Below are 18,455 nucleotides of genomic sequence, written 5' to 3'. Positions count from 1 at the left end.
GCACTCATTTGTGTGTGTTTTTGTACTGCATTAGTTCAAGAGGACCAGTCCATTTGACTTGCATTGACTAAAGAATGTTGCAATTCGTATTGGAGTTAGTTACCTTTTCAAAGAGTTTGAGAGATACAGGTAGGCTATGTTCCCTCGAAGCTACAAGGAACAGGCGTCTTTTTTTCTTAAAGGGGCAGTGTTGTAATTTGAGATGGTCATGAATAAGCTAAGGAGCCAATAGGCAGAGTGTAGCATAATTTGTCTGATTCCCTGTAATAATGGTATGGGAATAATAATGAATTTTATTTTTGTAAAGTGGTTTCTTGCATCACAAAACACACTTTCCGTCACCTCCTTGTCTGATGGACAAGTGGATAAACCTTTTTCTTCAAAAGTACGCCTTCATTCAACACCAGAAAATGTCCATGTTAAAATGTTATGGGATGCATTTTTCTCCATTGTTTTTGATGGTACATCATTATGATCAAATAGCCACAGTGGCTAACTGTTAAAACAGTCAATTAAAGCAGGTACAGCCTTCGTGTTCACAGTAAACATGCGGCGGAAGTTACACAGAATTTTCACAACTTTCAAATTTGCACCTGCATTGACTAAAGAATGTTGCAATTTTCATTGGAGTTACTTACCTTTCAAAGAGTTTGAGATATACCAGTAGGCCTACATTTGTCTGTGCTGTTTGAGTAGGATGTCTTTCTTACACACACACACTGGAATATGAAGTTGTAAATAACAGAAAATAATGGTTAAAGTGTCTGTGAGAGCACTCAGAAGGTCTAATCACTCAAAGAAATGGCATGGATTGATGTTGTGACCGTTTTCTGTTTCCTTCCCTTTCCCAATCTCATTACCATTTCAAGTCGTTTGAAGCAGTTATTTATTTATTTTTTAAATACGTTATTTATACATTTTTAATAAGCCAATGACTCGCAACGTAGTGACTTTGAACTTTCATTACTCTCCAGGCATTTTTGTTTGAGTCTCAGGAGTTTCTTCAAATGCACTTTGAGACTTAAATCATCTTAATTGGATTTATGCAGCTAATGCTAGGGAATATCTTGATGTTTAGCTGTGGTCTGTGTGAAGAATTGATGGTCTACGATAATAAATAAAAAAATGTGAGAACTTTTACAATGCACTCCTCAGCTCTTGGAAAGACGGACCTAGATGTTTTGGGGACTACTTGCTAAACATTTAATGGAGAAATGAATGAGCATGCATTATTCTCAGCTGACTGACATGAAATCAAATCACACATGGCAATCTCATGGATGCCAGAGTTCAAATAGGCCTTTTAAAGGAAAAATAAATTCGATTTTCTCGACAAAACCAAAGCCCTATGAGCCGCTGTCAAAAGTTGTGCACTACATAGGGAATAGGGTGCCCGTTGGGACTTAGAATGGTGTACTGTAGCCTGGCAGCTGAATCTGCTTGTGTTTTAACCAGGCTAGGTCAGAGGGGTTAATGGCATTCGTCTGTAGTTTGCCAAGTCTCTTTAGGCATACTGGGTCTGTGTCTCTTCCATGTGCCATCAATAATCTCAAACTTCTTGTTTACCGATTCCCATCAGGGCATTGCTCAAACCTGAAGAATGTAGGCTGCTAGGCTGTGCTCGTGCTGAGAAAAGGCAAACTTTTGTTTTATCGAGGTACCAGTTACCAGGATTTATAAAAGGTTTCTAAGCTGAATATAGGCTATATATAGATTGTACATGCACTGAGTGTACAAAACATTAGGAACACCTTACTAATATCGAGTGTACCCCCCTTTGCCCTCGGAACAGCCTCAATTCACCGTGGCATGGACTCTACAAGGTATCGAAAGCATTGCACGGGGATGCTGGCACATGTTGACTCCAATGCTTCCCACAGTTGTCAAGTTGGCTGGATGTCCTTTCAGTGGTGGACCATTCTTGATACACATGGGAAACTGTTGAGCGTGAAAAACCCAGCAGCATTGCAGTTCTTGACACACGGAAAAAGCCGTGCACCTACTACCATACTCTGTTCAGAGGCACTTAAATCTTTTGTCTTGCTCATTCACCCTCTGAATGGCACACATACACAATCCATGTCTCAATTGTCTCTAGGCTTCAAAATTCTCTTTACCTGTCTCCTCCCCTTCATCTACACTGATTGAAATGGATTTAACAAGTGACATCAATAATGGATCATAGCTTTCACTTGTATTCACCTAGTTGGTCTATGTCATGGAAAAGAGCAGGTGTTCCTATTTTTTTTATACACTCAGTGTGTATATTTATGTATTCAGATTCAGTTTTATACTTTTAGATGGCAATTATAATTGCCATCTAATATGTTGTCATGGACATTTAGTGAAAATAATGCTGCACTAACTCAAGCCAAGTCTTCACTAGCCAGACGTTTATTTTGGTTCTAAAGCATTATGGCCTGACCTGAATATCTTAAATATAGTTTAATAGTGTAGAATATAGGTGCTTAGATTGTTGTTGTAAGTGCTTGATTGTAAGCCACTATGGATAAAAGTGTCCGCTAAATGACCATTTAATGTGTCTGATATCATATTTCATGTTGAAAAGAGAAACGACAGGAACTCATCGTTTTACTGGAGACATCAAAGAGGAAGTGGATCATTACGTTATCTGCTGTCTCGATCTGTCCAACATTTTCTGAAGCTGTCAATTAGCTTGGCGCCAGAGAGAGAAATGTTGGTTCGCTGGTAAAGTTAGTATTTTGTTGGAATCATACTTTTTCCTATTATTTTCCTATCGCCTACATGGCTGCACTTCCAATGAACTGGCGTAATACCTGAGAAAAACCCACTCTCGTCCTTTCTCTGGAAGATAAGAATGTGAGCAAAGCAGGAAGTTTTCCAAAGGGGCAAACACTTCATTAACGATACCGGTTGAATGCCAGTTAAGTATGTTGATTTGCGCTTAAGTGGTGTCCCCCTCGGATATATGCCATCCTCTGTTGAACATGAAAAGTAGTGTAATGTGGAAAGTGGTGATCTTGCCAGCCAGTGCTGAGAGTCCCTGCCTCATGGTAAGTGCTGCTGCTTCAGCCAGCCAGGATGATGTTAACCTGCGATCATTGAGCCGTTGGTTGAATGTGATCCGTTCTGAAAGGATGTCTTCTGAGAGCTGCTGTTAAATGGCAGGAAAAGACATCCATTTGCTGGAGTATGAGGATAAACACTCACCAGAGAAGGATTTTTGATCTCTTGGGGGTTCAGAAGCCCCTTGTCTGGAATATGACTTATTTTATTGTTGTGGAGTGAGTGAGAGAGCGCGAAATAGTGTGTGTGTGTGTGTGTTTCGGTTCCATGCTTGTGTGTACCGTAAATTGTGTGTACACATACGTACGGATGTGTGTTAGACAAATACATAGATGCATTATGTACATGTGTGTGGAGCCTGTCTTCCAGGTCTTAGTAACTGCGATCGATAAAGACACTCCTCCATTTGTATGTGTATCTTGGTGTCTTGGAGGTGCGATGCACTTTGCTCAGAGTGTTTGCCGACGCTCGAATACTTGATGGCAAAGCCTGCTCGTTATCGAGTCAGGGCTAGGTGCTGCGGTGACATGTTTTTAGCTGTGTGCCAAAGCACCATCGGTGAAGCCCCATTTTGTCTCTGTCTTGTCCTCTCCCTCTGGGTTCTGTCACCATCGCAGCATCGCTCATGACTGTTATAGTCTGTTTGTCATGCACTATTAAAGACCTACACAAAACCCTTTTGTTCAGAGTATTAGAGTTAGACTATAGATGTGCGTTAGAGGAATCAGCAACACTGTCGGTGTGCGCTGCTCTTCTCCCCTAGTAGGCTGCAGGGACTGATCTCTGTATCCATTCCATATACTTACGCAGAGAGCTGGTGGCAGTGGTTTTACAGCCACTCTGGAAAGCATTTCCCCCTGTCATAAATCTGTTCCTGGGTCTACTGCTAAATAAATAATGGCCACCATATCAAGATGAAGGCGAGGAGGTATCGTCCCTGCTATTCAAAAGCTGAAGGTCCCACTTAAAAATACCTGTCCTCATCAATTATTAACAGACTCTTTAGAAATGGGGAGGCTCAAGTCAACAAGCAGGGAGTCTTCTGTTGAATACAGACATAAGCCTATCCTATTGGGCTTTCTGTGCCGGCCTGAAATGAAGTTTACATTTGATTTTCTGGAATTTGAAACTGTCTGGAATTAATGAATTTGTTGGTGATCAAATGTGAACTCGACATACAGTATATTGTTTCCAACCATTGTTAAATTGTTGCATGCGAGACATTAAAAGGAGCTTGTGTCATAATTGTCTCCATTCTATAACCATTAGCTACCAATCCCTCATGGATGATTTCATATCTCGTCTGTTCAGACCAACTAAAGAGACATTGATGCGATTTAAGAGTTCAAGATCTCTTCCTATCGTTTCGTTAAGGGAATCCCCATAGCGCTTGTCAGAAGCCTTAGCCAACAGAGAAATCATGTGCCCTTGCTAACACTCAACAAGTCCTTTTTTCCTTGGTTTGTAACCCGACACCTCACGGTCACAGTTGAGCAATGCTGTTGTGTCACTACCATGTTACTCGTCCTCTCCAATTATAAGGTTGAGTAAATCAAGTGAAGGTGAAGGGTGAACAAGCCCTCTTGTGTACCCAAGTGCAAGTAGTCACCATGTGAGATGGCATTTGTGCCAATTCTTGTTACCCTCAGACAACCCCGTTTCTGTGGAATCCATTTCCGCAAGTTAACCTGCAGGCGTTTGTATTCATATCCCAATTACGTAGGAATTGCTGTTGCCACATTGTCAACTTGTGCATGGCTCCACACCCAGCCTCCATAAACTGTACCATTAAAACATGATGGCAGTCTTTTGTCCAAATTGTAAGAATGTAGGTATTACCACTAATATTGAATGGAGGAGTTAGCGTAAGTATTCTATTGATGGTTATTGGCCCAATTTAACATTTAAGCCCATCTAGGCACATCATATACTGTACCAAGAGCGTATATCAATTGATTCTAAAATAAAATGACCATGGAGAAGTCTGCTTTTAGATCTTACATAATCTCCTGGCAGGTTTGTCCATGCATTGATAGCATATCTTGAAACCAACCATAAAACCATTGGCTTCTAAACGAACTACCTCAGACGACTACCTTCTCTTCCGTTATGGATGGAGAAATGGAGCCCAGGGAATAGTGTCTTCATGGAAGGCCATTGATGGTTTGAAGGGTTGAATGGGTCGTCTTTGACAGGTGGTAGTGGATTTTACCGATGCTTTCCAGTGGTCTGTGGCTGGTGAGAGTGGAGGAATAATAGGTTTCTTCATGAGACCAATCTCCCAAGGGAGGGGTAGGAGCAGAGCAATGCTTCTATGTCTATGGACATGTATGGTACATGAATGAGATGTGGATGGACAATGTAATAGTGATGGCGCCACAAAATTGAGTATTTTTCTCTCGTTTGAACTTAAACAGTCAAATTGAGTTAGATGAGTCCAACATAATACCTGAAAAAAATTTGACAAATATTTACATAAAACAAAAGGTTTCTAAGTCCTGTTCTCTCTATTCAAAATGACTTAATACAACCAATTAGCAGTGTACCACAGACAAACCAAGCCTGTGTGTCTCTGTTGACTTTCATTGTGTTTGCAGACATGCTTAACCATGTTCAAACCAAACGTTGACCCAGAGGAGACGTGACAACGCACTCCCTCCCGTTCCCTAGGAACCTTCCTCCTGTCCCATTGACGAACGGTGGCCTCTCAACCCGCTCTCAGATCATGCTCCGGGCTTGTTTAGACAGTGCTAAGGGGATCCTTGTGCACATCCTGTGTTGACAGAGGACGGAAAGGCCAACTCTACCCTGTGTCCTTACTTTTAGAGTTAGACCGATTTAATGATACCAATCGCCGAGGACCAAAAAAAGCCCATAATTAATAAATATATATATTTTTTTATTTGTAATAATGACAATTACAACAATACTGAATGAACAATGAACACTTATTTTAACTTAATGTAATACATGAATAAAATCAATTTAGTCTCATAAATAATGAAACGTGTTCAACTTGGTTTAAATAATGCAAAAGCAGTTGTCACGTTCCTGACCTATTTATGTTAGTTTGTTATGTGTGTTAGTTGGTCAGGACGTGAGGTTGGGTGGGCATTCTATGTTTTCTGTTTCTGTGTTGGTTTTGGGTTGCCTGGTATGGCTCTTAATTAGAGGCAGGTGTTTGGCGTTCCTCTAATTAAGAGTCATATTTAGGTAGGCGTTGTCACAGTGTTCGTTGTGGGTGATTGTCTTCCGTGTCTGTGTAATTGTTTGCACCATATGGGACTGTTTACGGTTTGTTCGGTTTGTGTAGTCTAATTGTCCTATTCGTGCGTTCTTCTTGTTTTATGTAAGTTCGTCGTATAGGTCTGTCTTCACCGTTTTGTTAGTTTATACAAGTTCGTGTCTTTGTTAAATAAATATGTGTTCAAACTTCGCTGCGCCTTGGTTCCCTCAATACTCTTCCTTTTCGGGCGAAGAGGAGGAGGACCGCCGTTACAGAATCACCCACCAGGAATCCAGAACCAAGCAGCGTAATTTGGAGCAACGGGGAAGTATACAGGACTTATGGAGTTGGGAGCAAATATTTAACGGAGAAGGACCATGGGCTAAAGTGAATCACTGTCCATGGGAACAGCTGGAGGCACTGCGGAGAGCAGAGGCTACCGGAGAGAGGAACCGGAGTTATGAGGGAACGCGTCTGGCACGGAAGCCCAAAAAGCCCGTGAGTAACACCCAAAAATTTCTTGGGGGGGGGGGGGGGGGCTAAGAGGTAGTGGGCCAAGGGCAGGTAGGAGACCTGCGCCCACTTCCCAGGCTTACCGTGGAGAGCGGGAGTACGGGCAGGCGCCGTGTTACGCAGTAGAGCGCACGGTGTCTCCTGTACGAGTGCATAGGCCAGTGCGGGTTATTCCACCTCCCCGCACTGGTAGGGCTAGATTGGGTATTGAGCCAGGTGTCATGAGGCCGGCTCAACGCGTCTGGTCTCCAGTGCGTCTCCTCGGGCCGGCATACATGGCACCTGCCTTACGCATGGTTTCCCCGGTTCGCCTACATAGGCCGGTGCGGGTTATTCCACCTCCCCGCACTGGTCAGGCGACCGGGAGCATTCAACCAGGTAAGGTTGGGCAGGCTCAATGCTCAAGAGTGCCAGTACGCCTCCACGGTCCGGTATTTCCGGCGCCACCTCCCCGCCCCAGCCTAGTACCTACAGTGCCTACACTACGCACTAGGCTACCAGTGCGTCTCCTGAGCCCTGTTCCTCCTCCACGCACTCTCTCTGTAGTGCGTGTATCCAGTTCGGTGCCTCCAGTTCCGGCACCACGCACTAAGCCTCCTGTGCGTCTCCAGAGCCCTGTACACACTGTATCTTCTCCCCCTACTAATCCTGATGTGCTTGTCCTCAGCCCGGTGTCACCAGTGCCGGTACCTCGCACCAGGTATAGAGTGGGCTTTGAGAGTACAGTGTGCCCTGTCCCTGCTCCCCGCACTAGTATGAAGGTGCGTATCCTTAGCCCGGTGCCTCCAGTTCCGGCACCACGCACCAGGTCTACAGTGCGCCTTATCCGGCCAGAGCCATCCGTCTCACCAGCGCCATCTGAGCCATCCGTCTCCCCAGCGCCGTCTGAGCCATCCGTCTCCCCAGCGCCGTCTGAGCCATCCGTCTCCCCAGCGCCGTCTGAGCCATCCGTCTCCCCAGCGCCGTCTGAGCCATCCGTCTCCCCAGCGCCGTCTGAGCCATCCGTCTCCCCAGCGCCGTCTGAGCCATCCGTCTCCCCAGCGCCGTCTGAGCCATCCGTCTCCCCAGCGCCGTCTGAGCCATCCGTCTCCCCAGCGCCGTCTGAGCCATCCGTCTCCCCAGCGCCGTCTGAGCCATCCGTCTCCCCAGCGCCGTCTGAGCCATCCGTCTCCCCAGCGCCGTCTGAGCCATCCGTCTGCAATGAGCCTGCAAAGCCGCCCGTCTGCAATGAGCCTGCAAAGCCGCCCGTCTGCCATGAGCCGCTAGAGCCGCCCGTCTGCCATGAGCCGCTAGAGCCGCCCGTCTGCCATGAGCCGCTAGAGCCGCCCGCCAGACAGGAGCCGCTAGAGCCGCCCGCCAGACAGGAGCCGCTAGAGCCGCCCGCCAGACAGGAGCCGCTAGAGCCGCCCGCCAGACAGGAGCCGCTAGAGCCGCCCGCCAGACAGGAGCCGCTAGAGCCGCCCGCCAGACAGGAGCCGCCAGAGCCGCCAGTCAGACAGGAGCCGCCAGAGCCGCCAGTCAGACAGGATCCGCCAGAGCCGCCAGTCAGACAGGATCCGCCAGAGCCGCCAGTCAGACAGGATCCGCCAGAGCCGCCAGTCAGACAGGATCCGCCAGAGCCGCCAGTCAGACAGGATCCGCCAGAGCCGCCAGTCAGACAGGATCCGCCAGAGCCGCCAGTCAGACAGGATCCGCCAGAGCCGCCAGTCAGACAGGATCCGCCAGAGCCGCCAGTCAGACAGGATCCGCCAGAGCCGCCAGTCAGACAGGATCCGCCAGAGCCGCCAGTCAGACAGGATCCGCCAGAGCCGCCAGTCAGACAGGATCCGCCAGAGCCGCCAGTCAGACAGGATCCGCCAGAGCCGCCAGTCAGACAGGATCCGCCAGAGCCGCCAGTCAGACAGGATCCGCCAGAGCCGCCAGTCAGACAGGATCCGCCAGAGCCGCCAGTCAGACAGGATCCGCCAGAGCCGCCAGTCAGACAGGATCCGCCAGAGCCGCCAGTCAGACAGGATCCGCCAGAGCCGCCAGTCAGACAGGATCCGCCAGAGCCGCCAGTCAGACAGGATCCGCCAGAGCCGCCAACCAGACAGGATCCGCCAGAGAGCCATGAGCGTCGAGAGCCGCCAGCCATGAGCGTCGAGAGCCGCCAGCCAGCCATGAGCGTCGAGAGCCGCCAGCCAGCCATGAGCGTCGAGAGCCGCCAGCCTGCCATGAGCGTCGAGAGCCGCCAGCCTGCCATGAGCGTCGAGAGCCGTCAGCCTGCCATGAGCGTCGAGAGCCGTCAGTCAGCCATGAGCTGCCCTTCAGCCAGAAAGGGCTATATACCCAGAACTGCCCCTCAGTCCAGAGCTGTCTCTCTGTCCGGAGCTGCCTTTCAGTCCGGAGTTGCCCCTCTATTATGATCTCCCTCTCTATCTTGATCTACCTCTTTATTCTTATCTATCCCTCTGTCTTGATTTATCCCTCTGTCCCGGTGCTGTCCCTGTCATGGATGTTACAAAGAGGATTTTGTGGGATATGGGTGGACATTTTTAGGGGTAGATGGAGGTTGGGATTGACTATGGTGGGGTGGGGACCTCGCCCGGAGCCTGAGCCACCACCGTGGTTAGATGCCCACCCAGACCCTCCCCTAGACTTTGTGCTGGTGCGCCCGGAGTTCGCACCTTATGGGGGGGGTTTATGTCACGTTCCTGACCTATTTATGTTAGTTTGTTATGTGTGTTAGTTGGTCAGGACGTGAGGTTGGGTAGGCATTCTATGTTTTCTGTTTCTGTGTTGGTTTTGGGTTGCCTGGTATGGCTCTTAATTAGAGGCAGGTGTTTGGCGTTCCTCTAATTAAGAGTCATATTTAGGTAGGCGTTGTCACAGTGTTCGTTGTGGGTGATTGTCTTCCGTGTCTGTGTAATTATTTGCACCATATGGGACTGTTTACGGTTTGTTCGGTTTGTGTAGTCTAATTGTCCTATTCGTGCGTTCTTCTTGTTTTATGTAAGTTCGTCGTATAGGTCTGTCTTCACCGTTTTGTTAGTTTATACAAGTTCGTGTCTTTGTTAAATAAATATGTGTTCAAACTTCGCTGCGCCTTGGTTCCCTCAATACTCCTCCTTTTCGGGCGAAGAGGAGGAGGACCGCCGTTACAGCAGTGTTGGAGAAGAAAGTAAAAGTAAAAGCAATATGCACCATGTAAAAAGCTAACGTTTAGATTCCTTGCTCAGAACATATGAAAGCTGGTGGTTCCTTTTAACATGAGACTTCAATATTCCCAGTTAAGAAGTTTTTAGGTTGTAGTTATTATAGGAATTATGAAGCGTCGACTATTTCTCTCTATACGATCTGTATTTCATATACCTTTGACTATGGGATGTTCTTATAGGCATTTTAGTATTGCCAGCCTAATCTCGCGAGTTCATAGGCTTGAAGTCATAAACGGGTGGTCGGGTGGTCCCGTGTGGCTCAGTTGGTAGAGCATGGCGCTTGCAACGCCAGGGTTGTGGGTTCAATTCCCACGGGGGGACCAGGGTTCAATTCCCACGGGGGGACCAGGATGAATATGTATGAACTTTCCAATTTGTAAGTCGCTCTGGATAAGAGCGTCTGCTAAATGACTTAAATGTAAATGTAAATAAACAGCGCTGTGCTACAAGCATTGCTAAGAGCCGCTGGCAAACGCAGTAAAGTGCTGTTTGAATTAATTATTACGAGCCCGCTGCTGCCTACCACCGCTCAGTCAGACTGCTCTATAAAAAATCAAATCATAGACTTAATTATAATAAACACAGACAAATACGAGCCTTAGGTAATTTGATATGGTCAAATCCGGAAACTATAATTTCGAAAGCAAAACGTTTATTCTTTCAGTGAAATACGGAACCGTTCCGCATTTTATCGAACGGGTGGCAACCCTAAGTCTAAATATTGCTGTTACATTGCACAACCTTCCATGTTATGTCATAATTATATACAATTCTGGCAAATGAATTACGGTCATTGTTAGGAAGAAATGGTTTTCACACAGTGCGCAACGAGCCAGGCGGCCCAAACTGCTGCATATACCCAGACTCTGCTTGCACTGAACGCAAGTGTAGTGACACAATTTCCCTAGTTAATACTGCCTGCTTACATGAATTTCTTTTAACTAAATATGCAGGTTTAAAAATATATACTTCTGTGTATTGAATTTAAGGAAGGCATTAATGTTTATGGTTAGGTACATTTGTCCAACGATTGGGCTTTTTTCGCACGTGCTTTTGTTAATTCATCACCTGTTTGGTTGAAGTAGGCTGTGATTCGATGATAAATTAACAGGCACCGCTTTGATTATATGCAACGCAGGACAAGCTAGTTAATTACACATGGTTGATGATATTACTAGGTTAACTAGTGATTATGTGAAGATTGATTGTTTTTTTATAAGATACGTTTAATGCTAGCTAGCAACTTACCTTGACTCCCCGCAGTCCAGCAGGTGTGTATTCTAGTCCTCCCGTCACCCATAGTTACAGAGGACTCCCATCTGCCTTCCCCTGTTTTGGAGTTGGTTCTCAGCAGTACATTTAAGCTTGTCTCACTTTCTATTACTGTAACGACTCGTTTGAGAGACAGATTAGGTCTAGTTCTGGATTGAAAACATTCTCAATGGAGATTCTCCACCGAAAGTGCTATTTAGGGCAGGACTAGGCCTAATCTGGGTCCGAGAAATCGTTCCTTAGTATCCAAAAACCTTTTATAGTGTAGGTAGTTATGGGGGACTACAGCACTCTTCATTTGCCTAGTTGGTCCTGTTGTATCTAGCAGCCTCTCTATGCTTAATTTAGCCTGTACCTGTATTCTGCAAGGTAGAGTTATTATATTTTTTTTATAATCAACACTTTGTTAATATATATAGTTTAGAAAAGTTTTGACCAAGACGAGTGACTGACAGAATGTGTGCTGCTATGCTTTGACGCGCTGCATACTCATTGGCGTCACTCCAATTATGTGAAGGCGTCTGCGACATTTTTAATGGAACCGTAACCCTCAATGGGTTACGGTTCCATTATTTTTTCCGTGGCGCTGTCTTCATTGTAAATGATCTGCAGTATTCCATATACTCTTTCCCCGCCATATTTCCCCTGGGTTTACAAGGCCTTATAAACTGTATAATGTGGAGGATGAATCAGAATTAGTTGGGTAACATAGATAAATAAGATGTTTTATTTACATAATATGCTTATGTGAGATACTTGTCATTAGAATGTCTCCCTTTGGACTATACTGTTGGCAGTTGCACTTTTCCCTTCTCAGCTAGGGACAAGTCACTTGGGGCCCAGAGAGGGGAGAGGTCAGAATGGAACAGTGTCTTCATATGTGAATGTATCTGTTAAACCATGTGAAGGGATGGCGTGATTAAGGGGGAACCAATTATCTCTTGGCTCCACAATGTCTGTGCGCAAGTCACTCCCCTCAGTGAGCTTGTCCAGGAGTGGGGAGAAGAGGGGGTTTGCTTGAGATGGGAGAATATAGAGTTGACAATTGAGTTATGCCTTGGATGAGGTAATGTTTTGGTACTATGAAGTACCAGGAACGAGATTAGAACCTCGTCTTAGAGACCAAACTGAACGATAATTTATAGCTAATGCTATCTGGCTATGGGATACTCCTTTCTCAAGTAAAAGGCCCTTTGTGAAGTTTCCCTAAGATCTGTGGTTCGTCATGTAAGTTGAGAGCGGTGTATCTTGGCTATAAGATCTTGGTATTCTTTTGTAGGGACTCTCAGAATTCATTATAGACACTGAATTGATCTGAGAGTCAAAGGGCTTTGGTGAAGCTCATATAATTAAAGATGAAGTTTAAGTATAACTCTGACTGGTGTGTGGTTTGTAACTCTCCTCATTTGGTTATACAGGAAATTGCCACGACAATAATGAATACCATCTCTTCCTTAGGGACGTGTGATGGCTTTATCACAAAGTGCGCCTGAAATCACCTTTTAATGGACAGTGTTGGTACCAGTCAGTGAGGCAAGGTTAGAGGGAGAATTTGCCATAAACAGACCCACTGCTGTCGACAGGCAAAGGCCAACTGTGTCAACCAACCACGGTTATGGGACTTATGCTGGCGCTTTAGAATGCCAAACACATTGCCCTGTGGTGGAGCCAGCCCATTACCTCGGAGGCTGTGGATTGGGGGCTTTCACAATAGGGCTCTCCTCCCCTGGTGCTGAGTGCCAGAGAGATTGGCCGCTACAGTGCACTCTGCCTTGTGTAGAGCAGATGTAACCACCACTTCTTCCCCTCTCTCTCACTCCGCATTCTCTCCATTCCACAGCATCCTAAGGGAAATGATCAATAAAGCCCTCGGTTAGCGCCAGGCTCGCTCTTATGTACTCTGAAAGCTGAGGTCATAACCTTGAATTATACCCAAGCTGATGATTCAGATTTTAGCTGCTGCTCATCACAGTAATGAAAGGGAATTACAGAGAGGGCTTGCTAGTAGAGCTTGTGTGTGTCTATCTGTCTATGGGGTTAGTCATGCAACACTCTGATGGTAGGGGTAACCGGGCAGATTAAAGGGATGATGTGACCACGCTGGCCCCGGGAGTAAAACCGCTTAACCCCCTAAACCTTCCATTGGTCCAGCCTCTGGATTCTCCATCCACCGTAGGCCACATAGAACCTAGACAATCCCTTCTTTCCAGCCCATGTATGCACACAGATGCAACAGCCTCTCTGGCCCCTAGGGCTGAGCAGCAGGAACAGAACAGAGCGAACCTCCATTACATCCGTTACCCTGAGAGCTACTACAGTACAACAGCTAGATATCTAGGCCTGTATCAAACCCCTCAACCACAACTTACTTTAGTGCCAGGCATTAAAATGCTGTATATGGACTGTATCTAATCATCAACTCACCACAACTCACTTTAGTGCCCGGGTATTATTAAAATGCCGTAGACTTATATGGGTGTTCTAAAAGCCAGGATCCCTGTGTCATGGATTGTCTCTACTTTGTAAACGACTTGCCATCGCCACTGGTTAATCCAGGCCATTTCCAGGGCTGTGTGGGTGGATTATGGCTTTAGATCCAACAGAGCTGCTGTGTCTGTCTTTGTGGCCAGGCAGACATGGGGAAAGCCTGCATGGCGGAGATCCCTTCAAAACAGCCCAAGTGTCAGTACTACCGCTGTGTGCCTTTTAAGCTAAACCAGACAGGCAGCACCATGCTGTGATGGGGGCTCCCCAGAGAGTTGGAGCGATACCCAGCTACCCACACTGACCAGAAATGACTTCACAAGACAAACGGACATTTTGGATTTCCCTTAACCTCTGTTTTCGACACTGTAGCTGTACCGCATTGAAATGAAACCCATCCGTTCATGTTGAATTATTTATTCACTAGGGGAAATGTTTTTTGATATGTGAACAGGGTATGTTAATATTTGAGAGGCAGTGAATTGAAGCCGTTTTGCATGCCAAACACGGCCAGATGTGTTGATGGAGAGACTGTATTTCAGAGGGACTGAGAGCTTAATTATCTGCCTCTGTGCTAGAGGTCGACCGATTAATCGGCATGGCCGATTTCAAGTTTTCATAACAATCGGTAATCGGCCGTTTTGGATGCCGATTATGGCCGATTACGTTGCAACCCACGAGGAGACTGCGTGGCAGGCTGACTACCTGTTACGCGAGTGCAGCATCAAAAGGACCTTGTGGCTGCAAGGAGACAATGTAAGTTGCTAGCTAGCATTAACCTCAATAGGGGGTGCTGTTGGTACTGTAATAATTTCGTTCCCAAATTAAACTGCCTCGTACTCAATTCTTGCTCGTACAATATGCATATTATTATTACTATTGGATAGAGAACACTCTCTAGTTTCTAAAACCGTTTGAATTATATATGTGAGTAAAACAGAACTGGACTTAGAGCAATTTTCCTATGAGGATGTTAGTGCTGAAATCTGCTGGCTGTTCTGAGATCTGTTTATAAATCTGCCTGTCTTCTATTGGTTGAGATGCACTGCATACGCCTTCCCCTGGGTGTCAGCGAATAGTGAGATTTGAAATGGAGTCTCTAGGCAGATCTGAGAGGTTATAAATGGCTTGGGAACGAAGGGTCCGGTCTTTGTTCACTTCGCTCTGACACAGGAAGGACCTTGGCATGTCGTACTAGAAAGCTCCGGTTATAGCTCTTAGATATATCCGGCTCTGTTTTTATTCGATATAGGTGTTAAAGACATTATAATGTTGTTATTTTAAACCGAGTTATCAGTTTGTCAGTATATTGCGATTTTCGGGTATTTATTTGTGTGGCGTTCTAGGGTGTTGGGCATGTCTGGCCCACATGGCTAATGTTTACTGCTAATTGCAACGTTGAAGACTACATTCTACAACCGAGCAACGATTCTTTTGGACAAAGGACACCTTGCCCAAGATTCTGATGGAAGCACATCAAAAAGTAAGAACTATTTATGCTGTTAATTCGTTGTTCTGTTGAAAAATGTAAAATGCATAATCCGCCATTAATTTCGGTGCGGTCTCGCTTTAACGCACGCTGTATGTCGTAGTAACGTTAATTTTAAAAATGTAACACAGCGATTGCATTAAGAACTAATGTATCTTTCATTTGCTGTCCAACCTGTATTTTTTAGTCAAGTTTATGATTAGTTATCGATTAGAATAGGTGCCTCTCCCAAGATTTCTCCCGACATTTTGTTGGCAGGTTGGCTACTTTTCTCATTGTATAACCACGATTTGTGCCGCTAAATATGCACATTTTCGAACAAACTCTATATGTATTGTGTAATATGATGTTATAGGACTGTCATCTGAAGAATTCTGAGAAGGTTAGTGAAAAAATTAATATCTTTTGCTGGTTTATTCGTTATCGCTATTGTTGGCTTGAATCAATGCTGTTGTGTGGTTGGCTATTGTAGTAAGCTAATATAATGCTATATTGTGTTTTCGCTGTAAAACACTTAAAAAATCTGAAATATTGGCTGGATTCACAAGATCTTTGTCTTTCATTTGCTGTACGCTGTGTATTTTTCAGAAATGTTTTATGATGAGTATTTAGGTAATTCACGTTGCTCTCTGTAGTTATTCTAGTCGCTTTGGTGAGAGTTGTGATGGTGGCTGCAATGGTAAACTATGATTTATACCTGAAATATGCACATTTTTCTAACAAAACATATGCTATACAATAAATATGTTATCAGACTGTCATCTGATGAAGTTCTTTCTTGGTTAGTGGCTATTTATATCTTTATTTGGTCGAATTTGTGATAGCTACCTATGCAGGAAAAAAATGGAGTAAAAAAAGTTGTGTCTTTTGCTAACGTGGTTAGCTAATAGATTTACATATTGTGTCTTCCCTGTAAAACATTTTAAAAATCAGAAATGATGGCTGGATTCACAAGATGTGTATCCAGTTTATCATTAAATCACAGCCTACTGTACTTCACCAAACGGTTGATTTAACAAAAGTGTTTGTTTTTTAAACCTGCATATTTAGTTAAAATAAATTCATGTTAGCAGGCAATATTAACTAGGGAAATTGTGTCACTTCTCTTGTGTTCATTGCAAGCAGAGTCTGGGTATATGCAGCAGTTTGGGCCGCCTGGCTTGTTGCGCACTGTGTGAAAACCATTTCTTCCTAACAATGACCGTAATTAATTTGCCACAATCTTACATAATTTTGACATAACATGGAAGGTTGTGCAATGTAACAGCAATATTTAGACTTATGTTTGCCACATGTTCGATAAAATGCGGAACGGTTCCGTATTTCACTGAAAGAATAAACGTTTTCTTTTCAAAATGATAGTTTCCGGATTTAGCCATATAAAATTACCTAAGGCTCGTATTTGTGTGTGTTTATTATAATTAAGTCTATGTTTTGATATTTTATAGAGCAGTCTGACTGAGCGGTGGTAGGCAGCAGCGGGCTCGTAATCATTCATTCAAACAGCACTTTACTGCGTTTTGCCAGCAGCTCTTAGCAATGCTTGTAGCACAGCGCTGTTTATGACTTCAAGCCTATGAACTCGCGAGATTCGGCTGGCTATACTAAAATGCCTATAAGAACATCCAATAGTCAAAGTTATATGAAATACAAATGGTATAGAGAGATAGTCGACGCGTCATAATTCCTATAATAACTACAACCTAAAACTATTTAACTGGGAATATTGAAGTCTCTTGTTAAAAGGAACCACCAGCTTTCATATGTTCTGAGCAAGGAATTTAAACGTTAGCTTTTTACATGGCACATATTGCTGTCACGGCTGTCGAAAGAACTGGACCAAAGTGCAGCGTGGTGAGCGTACAGTACTTTTTATTTGGATAATGTCGCCAACAATAAACAATACAAAACGAGGGCTATAGTACCCCAAACAAAGACAACTTCCCTCCAACCTAAGTGTATGTAAACTTATGACTTCAACTGTGTATGTATGTATGTATGTGTATATATACATACACACACAAACACAGTTGAAGTCGGAAGTTTATATATAAATAAATAAAATTGTCCGATTTAATTAGTATCGGCTTTCTTTGGTCCTCCAATAATTGGTATCGGCGTTGAAAAATCATATTCAGTCGACCTCTACTCTGTGCACATTCATTCAAATCTTGTTCGCCAGAGAATTCCAGCATGGTTGGAAATGCATCCACTGACACCTGTATGGCATGAGATAATAACCCCTTGTTGATACATGATTGATCCAAGCCGGTTTTGCAGTACGGGGCTTTGAAGTGACTAGGCTAGCAATCAAACGAAGAAGAGAGCCAGAGCTTTGATGGCAACCCTTGCCGAAAAAGGCGGAATATTTTTAGTTGTTCAATCACTTTTCTCTTGGTTGTCAGCATGAAATCGAATATAACAGTTGTTCTTGTTCACGTACTTTTCAGAGAGCGAGTGATGGAAAAAGGAGGAATAAGTGACAGAAACAAGAGACTGGAGGAGAATACAGACAAGGCCCTTAGGACTATCACCAGTGTCTACTCCCGAGTATGCTTTGTACTCTCAATACTCCTACTCTAAGAATAATATTGACAATGTTACCGCTGGCATCATACACCAGATGACGTCATACATCAGATGAAAAGCTCCCTTTGCCGGACTGTTTTTCCACTAGCAAAGTGCCGGATGCTTTCCCACACTAATCCTTGGAGCCAGGTCCTTTGATCTTGTTGCCTTGTCCATTGAGAAGATGTATCTGGACAGTACAGCTCACATCCCAAAGGAAAGAGGCTGCTAGGTCTGGACTATGTTGGTTGGTGGACTTTAGAGCTTCTGTCATATGGTTATGACTTGGCAGGCTGATCATAACAGAATCAGGTTGACAACACACAGCTACGCCAGTGGGAGAGAAATCATAAGCATACAGGATGAATGGGAGTGTTGACTGTCATGTGTCCTGATTTGCCGTTATTGTTCCGTATCACGTCATGTCTAAGAACAGACCTATTCACGATAATCCACAGGTTCTCATGCTAAAATGTAGCCAGATTAAGAATCTGTAATCAAATATTTATTAAATTGTACTTTTAAAGCTGCAACATGTATTTTTTGGGGGTTACCTGACAAAATTCACATAGAAATGTGAGTTATAGATCTGCCATTCTCATTGAAAGCAAGTCTAAGAAGCAGTAGATATCTTCTATGTGTGCTATTTCTATGCTTC

General features: G+C 44.5%; 1 protein-coding gene across 1 annotated transcript in view; it reads left to right on the top strand.

The window, feature by feature from the left end:
• LOC129838246 (protein kinase C alpha type-like) overlaps positions 1–18,455 on the top strand; it is a 133,832-nt gene that overhangs the window by 1,565 nt on the left and 113,812 nt on the right. The window lies entirely within an intron of this gene.

Source organism: Salvelinus fontinalis, chromosome 3 (genome assembly GCF_029448725.1).
Source record: "Salvelinus fontinalis isolate EN_2023a chromosome 3, ASM2944872v1, whole genome shotgun sequence".
In the NCBI taxonomy this organism is placed as follows: domain Eukaryota; kingdom Metazoa; phylum Chordata; class Actinopteri; order Salmoniformes; family Salmonidae; genus Salvelinus; species Salvelinus fontinalis.
Note: the sequence above shows the minus strand (reverse complement) of the source record. Positions and strands in the feature narration are given on the sequence as shown.